We start from the raw sequence: 15248 nt of genomic DNA on the forward strand, positions 1-15248 counted from the left end.
GTCCCCCCCCCAAGACTAGATCTCCCTCCGGTAGTTCCAACAGAAACCTCCCCAGTTCAGGGAGAGCAACTGCGTGCAGTGCCGGTGGAATATAGACCGAGACTACATTCAGCGGCCTCCCCTCCCACTGACCATGTGCGGCCGCAAAGCGACCCTGTGTGTCTATTTTCGTGGATCGAACGATGAACCCCGAGGAGCGGTGCATGAGGATTCCTGTACCACGGGACCCCTTAGTGAATTCTGAGTGGGTGATCATACGATAACCTTTCCTGTCTAGGGCCCGTGTAGCTGTGCCCGTTAAGTGTGTTTCTTGCAATAGGACCAAGGCTGGATTAAAGCGTTGTACACTCTGCAGTACTAATCCCCGCTTGACCTTGTCCCCCAATCCCCGTACATTCCATTACATAATGCCTAACGGCGCTACTCGCCTCAATCCCGTGTCCTCCCTCTCAGTCTCAACTTGTGTTGTGCATGCCATAAGTTCCGTATGTGAATGTGTCATTGCGTCGCCCCGACTGAGCTCGACTGTTGTGCCTGATACCTGCTGTGTGATACGAATATGCCATGTATTTCCAATCACTACCAGTGTAACAGTTCTTAAAATGCAAAACCTCCCCATCCCCAACTTCCCCCCACCCTGCCCCCCTGCTCAACGGACTTAGAACTGCCCGCCCCCCCAACTCAGCAGAGTGCCTGATCCCTTCCCAAAACATAGTACTTGCACGCTGGGGTGAAGGACCCTCCGGAGTCAGCGGCCCCCTTCCTCAGTCACGGAGGTCCTCCGCCCAGTGTCCATGGCGGCATGCCCGGTCAGCGCTGCAGTCGGTCTGTAACGGCAGTCTGGAGAAGTCATTGTTCTTCTGTATCTTCTGTTTCTGGAATGTCGTGCAGTGGTGAGCGTTGGTCCGTTTCTCCTCCGGATGCTTGGGAGCTCGGACGGGATTCACCGTTGCTGTGCATGGTCGTCCTGTTAGAACGGAGCGGGCGGGTTGTTGATCTCCAACCCTCCAGCCAATCCTGTGCTGTCTCCGGAGAGTCAAAAAACCATGTTTTATTATCCGCTACTATCCTGAGCTTGGCTGGAAAGAGCATTGAATAAGGAATTTCTCTGGCCCTGAGTTCTTTCTTTACTTCGAAAAAGGTTCTCCTCCTCCGTGCAACCTCCGCCGTATAATCCGGAAAAAATGCCAGCGTAGAGTTTTGGATTCGAACTGGTGGTGAGTTCCTAGCAGCTTGTAGGATCGCATCCCTGTCTCTAAAATTGAAGAGGCGAGCGATGATCGGCCTTGGGTTAGCGCCCTGTTTCGGGCGGCCTCCGGGAACCCGGTGCGCCCTTTCTACTGTGAAAAAGGCAGAGAGACCTTTTGGTCGCAGGTGTTGCTTGATTAGCTCCTCTACGTACAGGTCCATAGCTCTTGTGCCCTCCGATTCCGGAACCCCGATTATACGGATGTTATTTCGTCTTGAGCGCCCCTCCTGATCATCCAGCTTGTCACGTAGGGCCTTATTCTCCTTTGTGATCCGCTCCATGCTTATCTGTAGTTCTGAGACATCCTCTACCAATGATTTGGTTACTACTTCCATCGAGTGCACTTTCTCTGACATTTTATGGAAGTCCGCTCGTAGGAGTGTGATTTCTGTCGATATCGATCCCACCGTCACCTGTACCTGAGCGAGGGCCTTCATAACATCATCTATGGTCGCTTTCTTGCCTCCCACCGCCTCCACTGTCTTGCCCGGTAGTGTTTTTGTATCTGGTGAAGAGGAGGGAACTTTATCATAGGCATATTTTTCCAGCCGGGCTTGTGCGGCTCCGCCTTTTGTCCCTTTACCGGCCATCCCGGTGGTCACCCCCGTCGTGGTGTTCAGGGGTATGATCTTTCTGCGCAGAGTCTCTGATGGTGCGGAGGCTAATGGGAAGCCACCCTTGTGCCGATCCCTCCGGCGTCGTGAGGGCCGCTCTCGTGCTGTTGCCGCCCCGTTAAACCAGCGGTGGGCGCGACCCTCGCTTCTCGTCGCTTGCAGTCAGTGTAGCGGGTATGGTTCGGAGATCGAATTAACAGCGCTCTGTGGTCCGTTGTGACCCTCCGGCCTCGGTCCCCCGGTGCGTGCAGCCCGAGTCGGCACTTCCTTCCCTGTCCCTCAATGGCGGGGGTTGTTGGAGGTACGATCTGTTTTGACGTTGGTTTAGCGTCAGTCACAACAGCGAGGCCCCCACGAGGCCACCTAAGTGATGCTGTGTGTCGCGCCTCGCCCTACGAGGAGCCGAAGCGTAGCGGAATGCACACCCTTACCCCGGCGCTCAAATCCGTGGCACAGTTGTATCCCCCCACTCCCAATGGAACGTGGGGCTCTGTGAGGTCGGGTCTGTATCCGGGAGATAGTGCGTTCTGTTTGGTGACTGGAGTGGGCCAAGCGTCGGTGCGGTACTTCCTGCGTTCGCGCCTCCGTTGTCTGATAGGCGTTCTTGTGTCAGCCTCTTTCCCCACCGGGGAGTTCGCTGCCTACGGGATGGTGCCCTTTGTTCTTAGGCGGCGGCCGGGACCCGTAGAGGCCTGTGCTGTCACTAGTCTTTCTAGGTCCCCGGGCCTCACCGCGTTCGGCGCTCAAGATGGCGTCCTCGGCTCCCGAGTCCGCCTGGGTATCTCCGCCTCTGTCGCCTGGTCGGGTGAGTCAGGTGAGTCTCGGAATCGTGCCGAGTCTTTGCCTGCGGTCCCCGGTCCTCTACACCCGGGTACCTCTAGTCCGGTGTTGGTTCCGCCTTGCTGGCTCTGCTATCGTCCGGGTCTCGCCCCCGAGCGGGCACTTCCGGCGGCGCCTCTCCCCACTCGTTGCACTTCCTGTCCGAGCACTGCTGTAATCGATGCCCCGGCTCCAACCTGTATCAAGGGCCTGGACGGTTTACGCTGTGAACTGCACTTCTCGCTGTCGGATTCAGAATCCGCCGGTCTCCGTTTGTGCCGCCCGGTCCTGGGCTTCAGTACCTGTCCGCAGGCGATGTTTGTGTGACGGATTACTGGTCGGATTTTCAAGGAGGCCGCTTCAACCACGGAGCTCGCCTTCTAAGCTGCCGCCATCGTTGGCTGCTGGCCACGCCCCCCCACACTGGAACTTTTGATCACTTATGCTTTCCTGTTCCTCTTTTATGTGTTTTTCTCCCCTACTCGCTGTAAAGCGCTCCGATACCTTTGGGTCTGGCTAGCGCTATATAAAACCTCTTAAATAAATAAATAATACATAATAAATAAATAAATAAATAAAGGTTACAATAGTTATTGAAATTAATGTGCTCTATCGTGCAAAAACTGTGCTGCAATTAGGAGACACATGAAAGTCAATAATGTGATTAGCACAATTAATAAACATTACACAATGAAAAGCTCTGTCATAGTGAATGACAAATTAGCCTAAGCCTATCCTCCCCACGTAAATGTAATACTGTATCAAAGATCTCTGGGATTAGTCCTAGACCCCATACCTGAGTCTTACTCAGTTGCTCTCTCTACATCTCAGGCTTGTATCTCATACGTCTCAGGACCTCTTTTCTGAAAGCCTCATAGCACTCTGTTTTTAGAACTGCAAGTCTTGGATTATATGAAAAGACTTGCTCTGTTAGAAAAACAGCAGCTGGATCTCTCTATTATGTCTAGGTGTTAGTGTCCGACCACAGAGAAAAACAGGGTACAGTGTTGTTTGGCTTGTACGATGTACAGACTGAATCCCAGCAGAAAGCAGAATAATAAAACATATGCAGCGTATTTCAAAAATAACAATGTAGCACGCAAATAAACATTACTGTGTATCGTGTGCAAAGCAAAAGTGGCCCATTATGTGTGTACTGGGGCTAACATAATGCAAAACTACAGTGGACCCTATAGTTAGCTTTGTAGCTCTAAGGGACCCAGCAGGGGAGGCACAAACAGAGAAGGGACCGGTGGTAAGGATGAAATAAGGGCTTGGCAGGCTAGAATCAGATGGAGATGCTGAGCTCAGGTGGGAGTCCAGCCACCATGGGAGTTAAAGTGTAACTTTACCTTAGGTCTGGTCATGCCCATCATGGTCAAACTGGAGTGGCCAGTGAGTTGAGTAGCACTAAGTATTGACTGAAAGAATATAGTGTTCAATGTTGAGCCAGACTGCAGGGATTTTGGTGTTGATTATGGGTTTTTGTGGGGGGACTTTTTTCCTTAAGAGCACGGTGATTTACAGACACCCAGGTTCAAGAAAGGGCCATTACATTGCTGTGTGAGGAGTCAGTGAATCCCCTGCTATGATGCATAAGGGAAATGCTCTAACTGGAAGGGTCTCTGGATCTGATGCTCCAATTCTCTGGTGCCGCCAAACAAGTTCTTTCTCACTATCGGTGGTGATTTAAGAGCATCAGGCTAGGTACCTTGCAATTCTCTTTACCTGCCCCTCACATGAAGGAACAGGCGTGTGCACCGCAGCAGCACCCTGACTAGCACCAGCACTTGTGCATCTCTCAATGTACCCCTTCAGCACGTATCCTGTCACCAACTGGCCACAATCCTCCCACATGCCTTAACACCCCTTTCAGAGTCATTGATAACCCTCCTGAACATTTTGTGCCAACCTCCCATCATCCACCAGCAGCACATGATTTCAGAAAGAAAAAAGATGGGACAGGAGAGAGAAAAGAAGCAATCAGAAAATGAGAGAGAGGGAAAATTGTTCAAATTGTGGCATGTTGGAAGATCTTACAATGCCGATACTACATTCTAAGATTGTTTGAAAGTGCTGCAAGGTAAAGAAAACAGTAAGGAGGGTGCAGGAAAGACCATAAATGCTTCAAAGGGCTACATGGGAAACAAAAGAGAAAGACTCATTCAAAACCATTTGTCTTTTGTTCGAGAAACAGCAGCTGAAGACTCTGGGGCCTATTCACAAATTGCATTTTGTAGTAAGTTTAGTAGTAATACAAGAGTACTATTAACATACTGCAAAGAGCTATTTATAGATATATGTGGGGAGGTCTACACCTCTGCCCCTAGTATCTTCTCTGTGCAGACATCTCCACCCCAACTGCAGAGATCTCTGCACAGGTAAATATATGAGGTTTTGAATGGAGAAGGCACCCACTCACAAAAGAGTAAGGCTCTTCCTATTTACAAACTGCCCTTCTATAGTTGCTACAGCCAAAAATGCCCCAAAAAGGTCATACATATACTCCAGTTCAGAGCTGGAGTAAGATCAACCCCACTCATGGCCACTCATAGGTACTGCAACATCCTTCCATAGAAGACCTAAATAAAACCCCACTGAAACTAATGTTAAAATTAATTAAGTCACTTGAACTATTTAAAAATATATAAGTATATGTTAATTAATGTTTAACCCAAAGAAAACTAAAAAGAAAAGTTCATTATTAGTTTAAAAATATGTATTGATGTTTTTTACATTTAAAAATGAATGCAACATTAATATTTATTACATTTAATATATTCTATAAAAACACATTTTAATTTAATGCTAAGTTTGTAATGCTGTAACATTTATATTATTTTACATTTAAAATAGTAGAAAATTAAATACATTTATATTCAACTTTAAACTGTTCGACATACTTTATCATGTGGAGATCCTTGTCCCAATAGTGGAAGTGTGCAGAACATCAAATATGGTTGCACAGTCACTACTAGAAGTAACTTTAAGTATTTGATGTTTTACTGACTCCAACCCCTGTTTCAGTGGGTGGGGACATACTTCTACACGTTTGAATAACTTTACAATTGCACATGGTGAATAGTCCTAAGGAATAAAATTACTCAAAAAAGTAAGAGTAAACTTACACACGTAGATTTACTCATGTAAATTTACCTTTGTGAATAGGACCCTATTCCTTATAGCATGATGATGTGCACTCTGCTGGAGTGATCCTGGACCCTGAGGGAAAGGTGCACTGCACACAGGTGGACACATTTCTACTCATTATAATTACATACATTGTTAAACATGTGCTTGGTATACCGTATTTAAGTCAGGGAGGCATAAACCACTGTAAATTTTTGACAGCTATTTTTGCCCAGAATTCCAGGAGCATGTCCCAATAGGAAGCAGCTCTAGGTTTGTACTGGGTTGAGGATGACTCATCAGCCCTGCTTCCTTTTCTTGTGGTGTGGGTTCTTCTTTCTACAGTATTGAGCAGCCATTAAGCTCACCAATAATGAGTGAGGGTTATATGTTCCTCAAATACAAGTGGATGAGAGCGGTCCATGTTTCTTTATTAGAATTTGAGTCCTGCTTTATAGTTTGGCAGATGGGTTACTTCACCACAAATGTGACAGATATCTAGTCCACTGTATTATAAGTGGCATAGCCTATAATGCTCACGTAATGCAGCAAACGGGAGATCCCCATGTTTGCCTTGGAGTCACCCGCCCACCAAACTCGCAATCAGGCCCCTGATTTGGTACTATGACCTCTGTGATTTCCATCAGTGACAAACATTGTTTACTACTCATGCTCAGGGGCCCATTTAGGGTGTATGTGTTTCACCAGGTTTCTTTGGTGCTATCTCTTATTCTGGAAAGGCAAACCTGGTATATGGTGCCTTTTCATTCCCTTGTGCGATCAATTGTATGTTCACAGCACGGTGGGCTTTAGTGTTCATAGAAGGTGAGGGATTCTGTCAGGTAGTGGAGGAACCACACGCTACCGGTGCAAGCCTAATGGGATCCTTTCACTGAAGTCCCTGGCCATTACATATGCTTGAAGTCTGCTCGTTCCTGTAGAAGAAGTGGGTATCAGCCTAAAACAATCTGTGAACCCTGGCACTTGTTTTTTTTTGTTTTTAACACTGAAGTACTTACTATACACAACTAAACACACCAAGTTAAATATAAATATTCTTTATGTTCAAAAGATTTTTATTAGGAGCTGCAAAGAGATTCATCAGTACAGGAATAGTCGGTTCAGTACGAGTAGTTACAGAGCGTTGAAACAATAAAAAGTCACATGAATAGGAATACAGAAAGTTGGTACCAATAAAGCAATTGAGTCCATAAAACAATGAGTCCACCACGTTACACAAGATTCCCCTTAAAATGTCCACATACATTCCGATGATACCTGTTGTCATGTATAGCCTGACCTGGAAGGAGATAGGCACCACCCCACTAGCGCAGAAGCTTCATAAGATGTACATTATCGTAAACCAAACCTGTAGTACATGAGGGAGATGGAATCATCCCTCTGTGGTAAAGATTGTACAAAACATAGACTGGCTAACAAACGGAATGAACCATTGTGTGGTGACACGCTCTAGAACCTCGTAGACAAGATTCAAGGTGGTTTGTATGCAACAAAATGAGTGTCTAGCGAGGACCAGATTTTCCTTGTTGGGGGTCTCCACGGGGTGGAGGTCAAGGATATATTGTCAGCACCTCTCAAGTAAGATACCCAGTTCAACCAGTGAGGAAAGGAGGCTTTGTTCGTGCTTTTCCAGTTATTAAGTATGATTTTAACCCCAGCCGTCAGTAGCAGGTCCAGTAGGGCTTTATCGTTTTCATTGAGAGTGACGGCTTTGGCAAAACCTAGTACAAGCGTCGAGAATTCTCTTGGTAGAGTAATATGGAGGACTTCCTTCACGAAACCAAAGATCTTGTCCCAATACCAGATAACACAGGGGCATTTGAAGACTAGGTGCTCCAGATCTCCTCCCACCCCTGAACAATTCCAACACGTGTCATCGTCTTTGATCTCGTGAAGAAACAACCTCCTGGGTGTCCAGAATGCCTTATGTAGAAGCCAGAACTTGGTTTGAGACAGTGTGGGGCATATTTTGTGGCGGGTGGTGGATTCCCAAGTTCTGGCCCAAATTGTGTCCGAGTTCGGTACGGAGGAGAATGAGTCCCAGTATCGTTGGATAGGTGCATTTAGGGAGGACGCTTGCGGACGCATTAATTTGTACAATCTAGAGACTTGGTGTCCTTGCTTGTTAAGGGAGGGGAATAATGTCAACCAGTACATACATTATAAGATATTTCAGATTTAAAGAAATGTCAGAGAAAATAATCTTCAAATATTCTTCAATGAGGAATTTAATGCTTTTCCGAAAATGTCCACATTTCTTATAGTAGAAGAATATTTCAAGCCTCTGTCTTCTCAAACTTTCAGACTTTCTTGCAAATGTTTGGCACACCTTACTTGGATGTGACCATAACCTGGCCCTGCATGTAGCTGGCAGAAGGCTTTGTAGAACTCTTCTGGGTATCTCATATAAGACACATTACACTTCCTTGATATCATACTTATTTCCCTAAACACATTACTTGGTGGTTATTAGGGAAAGGTGCAGCTTAAACTGCTACGGATTTCATAATGAATCTCATCTTTCAGATGAGCCACCTGCCATTACTGCGAAATCTAAATAATAGTAGGCCATGGCACTATGCCTCATCTTGCCAATTGGATGTGTCCATGTTTTTTTTTTTTTTTAAATTAGCGGACTCTCTTATGCCAATATTGGCTTTGCCAATGTTTGTCCAGTTGAGGCACAAGTATAGCAAAAGTAATGACTCAGCAGTCTGTCTACTTGAAATGCTACATTTCACACTTGTAGCACTTCAAGATGGCCGCCATTTTGTGCTTACACACCAAATTTAGATACAATGCAATGGGCATTTTGAAATGGTACAAGTATAAAAAAAACTATGATTATAAGAGGGCCACTCTCTGTGTTTACATGCAGTTTATCTGCTAACTAAGGAATTCTAATTAAAAAAGTACCAATTCAAGATGGCCACCTGGTGCTATTAACTTTCCAAATGTTTTTGCATCCGTGTGGTGGAAAAATGGCAAACCTGGAGAGGGAGGAAAGCGGTAAGTCACACTTCGAGGGGGCGAGGGGGAGCATCAGTGGAGGCCTTACTGTGATGGGTTGGAGAAGATGAACCAGTGGCAGGGCATGCTTACACAAAATGAGCAGTGAGTGCAGTGGGTGGAAAAAAAGAATTAAGTAAAAGAGCAGGCATGGCAAAGGGAACAACAGGAGAGCACCACTAAGATGCTAAGAGAAAGCAACAAAGGGAACATGTGGGAAAAGAGTTTTCTCATGTAGTGCAATAGGATCGGGCTGGATATGAGGGAGAACACAAAAAGCATAAGGTGAGAGAGCCAATCACACGTGGGCTGAGATAAAATATGATTGGCAATGTCTGGAGTCAATGGCAGAAACAGGAAGAACACAATAAGAAAAAGATTGAAGTGTGGTTTCTCAAAGTGCACTCGAAGTATGTGTTAAATTGCATTTGACACACTGGGGGCCCGATTCACAGAACTAACTTAAGACAAAATCCTAAACTTACTATTCACAGAAAGCATTTACTCATTTCGGTATTCACAGAAGGCACTTACTCATTTTTTCTCAGTTTAGGAGTCCTAAAGTTAGTAATCCTAACTTTACTACTCCTAAACTGAGAAAACTCCTAACTTTAAGACTTTCGGTATTCACAGAAGGCATTTAGCAGTCCTAAAGTTAGGAGTCCTAACTTTACTACTCCTAAACTGAGAAAAATCCTAACTTTAAGACTTTCTGTATTCACAGAAGGCATTTAAGAGTCCTAAAGTTAGGACTCCTAACTTCTGTGAATACCAAAATGAGTAAATGCCTTCTGTGAATACCAAAATGAGTAAGTGCCTTCTGTGAATACCAAAATGGTAGTAAGTTTAGGATTTTGTCTTAAGTTAGTTCTGTGAATCGGGCCCAAGATCTGTCGAAAAACAGACGGTTAAGCAAAATCTAAAGAGTGACTGATGGAGTACCTAAATTAATCTCAGCCACTGGTAATTACTACATTCTAGTCCATCATTTTGTTCATACTGTGCTACGGCGGAGCAACACCAACCATTTGCCTATCTGCTTTGGTCCTGCTTGATTAGGAACATGCCAGGCAAAACTTCTAGGCCATGCCACATCTGAACACAAACAAAAGCAATCCTGTATTGGTTTTGGCCCTCTTGGGTCTCGTCAGGGAGGTGAACCTTAATTTATATGGCACACTGGGCAACAGAATACACTGCTAGGGTGATATGTGTTCATGGTGGCATGGAATAATTTATTTATAAAGTGCAACATTTGATGACGCATTGTGGCACCATAGAATATACCTTCTGATAAAACTGCACTGAGTCCCAAAAAATTAGATGCTCTTGTATCTCTTTGGTCAGTTTGTGCACTTATGCAAACTATGCTTTCTGGTTCATTCGGGGCTATATATTGGTGAAAAGTCTGCATCAATATCTTATTGCAGCCTGATTGAAAAATATGGAGATATTTTAATTGAAAACACTAATCAAGAAAATGTTGCCCTGAACATCTAAAGTCGGGCAATACCAGATATGTGTAGGTTCCCTAGAGAATGTTTTGTGGCCCATCAATTATGTAATATGAACACTAGGCCTGGGAAAAATTTTAGTTATGCTGGGGTAATAGGAGTCATTTTGGTAATTTTGCGTCAGACACAGATGTGGAAAGCAGGGGCGGCTACTTCGCTAAGGCGGAGGAGCTTTGCCCCACTGCTCTTAAAGCAGGAAAAATCAAATTATAATAACAGGCACTTAGGTGAGCAAACACCACAGCAGGCCGGGTGCCCACTCTGGAAATACACCGCCTTTTAATGCCAGGAACTACAGCAAGGCAGACATACCCCTTACAAGTAGCGGTGGCCCGCAAGTGTATGCAAAGAATACATTGTATGTCACCAGAGAGGCCTCCGTACACACCCCTGCTGCCGCTGGTCAGTTTGCCCAAACACGAATACTATTACACACCCAACGCACTCTGCATATGGACGACATGCGGTATCACTGAAGCAGAGATGCTATTCAAGGGGGGACAACTTAGGCCGTTCCAACAACTCATAGACGACTACAATCTCCCCCCTGGACAGTTTTTACACCATCGCCAGCTACTCGAAAGTTACCGACGGTACCACGACCTATCTTTGGGAGAACCAACTACACACCCGGTCATCCATACAATATTATAGATGGGGGTGGGACGACACCTAACCACGTGGCTTTACAAAGCCATACGGGAACTCACAAACAGACCCCTAGAGACCCTACGGATCACCTGGGAGGGAAAACTAGGGTGCCCCTGCATGAGAAAGAGTGGGAGAAGGCACTTGAATTCCCCAAGAAGGTCTCTAGAAACGCACGCTTTAAAAATATACAATTCTATATCCTACACAGGGTGTATCTGACACCGGCTCGCCTCCAAAGATTTTATCCCGATACCCAATTCCTCTGCCCTAGATGTCACGCACAGGAAGCGGATTTTTACCATATGTTCTGGAGCTGCCCCACTATACAAGCATACTGGCGCAATATACACAAATCACTCAGCTCACCGGGCTCACACACCTAACCACTTGGGAATCCTGTGCTCTAGGCATCTTCCGGAAGCAGAAGCAACACAAAGTACCCAACAGGTTTGTCTCATTAGCCATTTTACTGGCCAAACGAGGCATAACCATGCATTGGTGATCCCTCACAGGCCCCCCGATCACGGCATGGGTGGAAGCAGTACTCAAATGGGCTGTGGCAGAGGAAGACACATTGCTCGAGGAGGAGGTGAAAGGGATACGCAAGCTTCCCATTTCCATGGAATGGGCACTGTTACTGCATCAATTCAAACAGTCCCAGCCCTATGATAACCCAGACCGCGACACATATGTGCCTAGGGCCTCACAACCACCGGATCAGCGCACAAATACACACCCCAGATCTCCCCCGTGAGGCGTCCACGCAAAACCACTAGCGCATAGACCCATACATTACGCCACGTCTGAACACCAGATATCAGAACGCGTCAGGCCATGTATCCCTCATACCCCATAGTAGGGCATAACTGCACCGACCAATGTGTATTCAATACCTCGATCCTTCATTTGAAAACAGGACCTAGAATTCCATGAACACCCCCAGTTTTGTACCCCAATTTTACATGGCAATCACTCGACTCGGCGCCCCACCGCTGCCAGAATAACGGACTACGCAGAGGATGAATATTACTGTACCATATGATAATGGAGAGTATTATACTACAATGTACTATATCCAAGTATACTCTGTCAATGTAATCTTTAAATGCCAATAAAAATATGTTTTAAAAAAAACAACATAGTTATTATCATTTTATTTTTTGTAGGTTTGGTGCTGGGTTTGGGTTGGGCGGGGCTGGAGGCACAGAGGTAGGAGTAGTTTACACACTCCAAGTGTGCATGACTGCTTGACTGGCAGTCTTGGCCCGGCCAAACAGTCATGCACACTTTGCATGTTCCCCATCAGGCTGCATTACACAACCTGGTGCCCACGTCCCAAGTCCCCATCTGAGCGCTGATCCTCGGCACTCAGACCAATCACAGCGCTGCAGTGCAGAGATGTGATTGGCTTAGGGGAGCCAATCACAACACTGCATTGAGGCATTGTGATTGGCAATGGGGAGCCTGGGTGCTTCCTTGTTCCGGCACTGCCTGAGAAGCAGAGGAGAGAAGCAACTGGCCGAAGAGGTAAGTGGGATTTTTTTTATTTGTCCCCCCCCCCTCCCGCCCCTACACCCTCATTCCCTGCCAGCTGCTACTGGTGGAGAGAGAATGTCAGCAACTATCTCACCATCTGAAAACAAAACGGGGACTGCGTGTGGTCAGAGTAGAGGTGCCATGCGCAGACTCCAGAAGTTTGGCTTCCGTTTGAGCCTTTTTCTGACATTTTCAGTGATTCGGTTTCTTATCTGATCAATTTCATTCAGCTGAAAATGGCCTGTGCTTGAAATGGAAGTCTGATGGAAACTCTGCACCAAACAGATATTCTTGAATTTTCAACATTTCGCCCTTTTATTCATTAAGACGGTAGCATAATGCAACTGTGCCAGATCTGGCTTTGCATTTTTAGCTGAATAACTAGTCCTCTCTTCATGCATTACATCTGTCCCTTCCTGCTGCATAAATCGGATAACATGCAAACGAAGGTCCACTGTAGAGACCCTGGATGTGAATAACTTGCCTGAACTGTCCTATGCTGGACTCGCCATGCGGGACACAAGGAGATACCCTGAAGGCTTAGCATCAGGAGGCTTATGTTAATGGTGGATGGAAGGTGGAATCGTTAGCTATCCAGCCTGATAAACAACCCGGAGCGAACACAAACAACTTTATAACAGACCCTTTCGGAAATATCATCTCGCCCACCTAAATCCTCCTGGCAGAGCTTAATTTGAGCGGGTGGCTTCCGGTGCTCAGCACCACACTTAATCATCAACACCGGTGCTTTTCATGCGCACTAGTTAAGGACACTTTAATTTACAGGGAGATTAAGTGATTTGCCCAGAATCACAGGATGTTGAACCTGGTCCCCCAGCTCCGAAGTCTGCAGCTCTGGCTATTACGCCACATCCTCTCCCCACTTTTATGGTTAGCAGTTGGTTCTCTTTTAGGGCCGCTAACAGGAGAAATGAGCTGGTACAAGCTGCCTCCTGACGAGAGCCCGGGCACTTAAGTTTTTTTTACAAATTATCCGTAGGCGGTCCCTTGCTACACTCTATGAGCATATTTTCCAGAGATGCTTTTAGCTCCTAGTCCACCACCGTGGCTGTCAACTAATGTGGTGACTAATAAAAGCCCAGTAATGCACAGTAACTATGCCTTAAACAGTATTGACCGTCTGCTGCTTGTGGAATGGAAGACAGAGGTCCCAAAACTTAGTTCAGCTGGCGTAATAGCCTTGCTATAGCTCAGCAAACCTGCAAAATGGTACTCCTGAAGCACTCTCTTTGAAGAGGTTTGTAAAGGTTAATCCAAAAACAATAACACGAACAGGTAGCTCTGGCATAAAAAGGGCTAAATGATTTTTCACTTATTGTTTAACTCCGCTGATCAATGGAGGGGCCCATGGTTTATTTATGAAGCTTTTTAACAATGCGTCTGGGAGTGGTTGGGTTGCTTTCCAGCGCTCCACTGGATGGGTGGCCTTGAACAAAGTATCGATGACAAATACATTAGTTGTTGCTTGCACGGTGGTTCTGAAAATGGAAAAGTCAAGTGGGATGTTTGCTTGGGTGTGATCCTCTCACCCATGGAGTTGCACATTGGTATGATTAAATATTAGTGCAAAAGTAGACCGAATGCCCCATAGACAGGTTTTGGCATCAGTTATTATAACAGTACACTCACAACATGTGCAGACAGCTTTAACAAAAAAAAAACTAAAATCAGTGCTTAATTTGTAAAATAAGTGGCAGGGCCCTGCCCAGGAGGCCACTGCAGCTTGCACCACCCATTTCCCCATCATCGCAGCCAATGATGGTAGCAAAACAACTACTTACCATCCCTCTCGCCTGCAAGGGCGACAGTTCAGATTATTTCAGGTCTTCACAGCTAAAGGAATGCCTGGGGAGGCAGATATTAGTATATTTTAATGTATATCGTATTCATAAACAACTTTTGTTTTGCTCATCTCTAAATTAGATGAGCAGCGCCACCATGTGGCAGAGTGTCATAAGTGTGGTTATGACAATTAAGTGTTGGTGCTGAGCACGGGAAACCAATTAAGTGCCGTTGCCGAGCACCGGAAACCACCGGCTCAAATTAAGCGCTGGTCTAAATACTACAAACATCTAGTATTTTTGAGTGCAGACAAATTGGTGCGCACCCTATTGTCCCATCTGATTATTCAGAACCCTGAAAAGCCCCAGTAGCCCTCACAATCACTGGCAAAGCCAACAAATCTGGTCCTGGCTGTTGACCTTTTAGCAATGCCTATTTTGCTGGTGAATCTTTTTGTATGAAGCCACGCATTGTATGAAAACCTCTATTATCTGAAAGCCATTATATATATATATATATATATATGTAAGCTCCAGGAAAGTGTCCATCAGTTTGGAATTGCACTCGACCAACAGCAGCAGAGAGTCAGACTCTCTTTACGGTACAGGCGGTTGCCGCTTAAATCACTCCGTGCAGGTGTGCCTGACGCGTTTCAAAAGCTCCTCAGCTTTCTCTTCAGAGGCTTTCACGGAGATTCACGCTCCCATTTCAACAATGCACGTCCTCCAATAGGATGATGATATGGCTGAGCATTGTGGGAGCGGTAGTTCTTATAGATACAGATATTGACTCAGGCAGGGGGTTCCGTCTTATATCCCTGCTGTTACCCCACAAATTCGATGAGGTGCCTCCTCCTCGTGTGGTCCCCTTTTTCCTTCGGGGAGGTGCAAAACCACGCGGCAG

At 45.9% G+C, this 15248-nt stretch overlaps 1 protein-coding gene across 1 annotated transcript in view; it reads right to left on the minus strand.

The window, feature by feature from the left end:
• The window catches only part of GPRIN3 (GPRIN family member 3), a 521116-nt gene that overhangs the window by 121618 nt on the left and 384250 nt on the right, over positions 1-15248 (minus strand). The window lies entirely within an intron of this gene.

Source organism: Lissotriton helveticus, chromosome 2_1, assembly GCF_964261635.1.
Source record: "Lissotriton helveticus chromosome 2_1, aLisHel1.1, whole genome shotgun sequence".
NCBI lineage: Eukaryota > Metazoa > Chordata > Amphibia > Caudata > Salamandridae > Lissotriton > Lissotriton helveticus.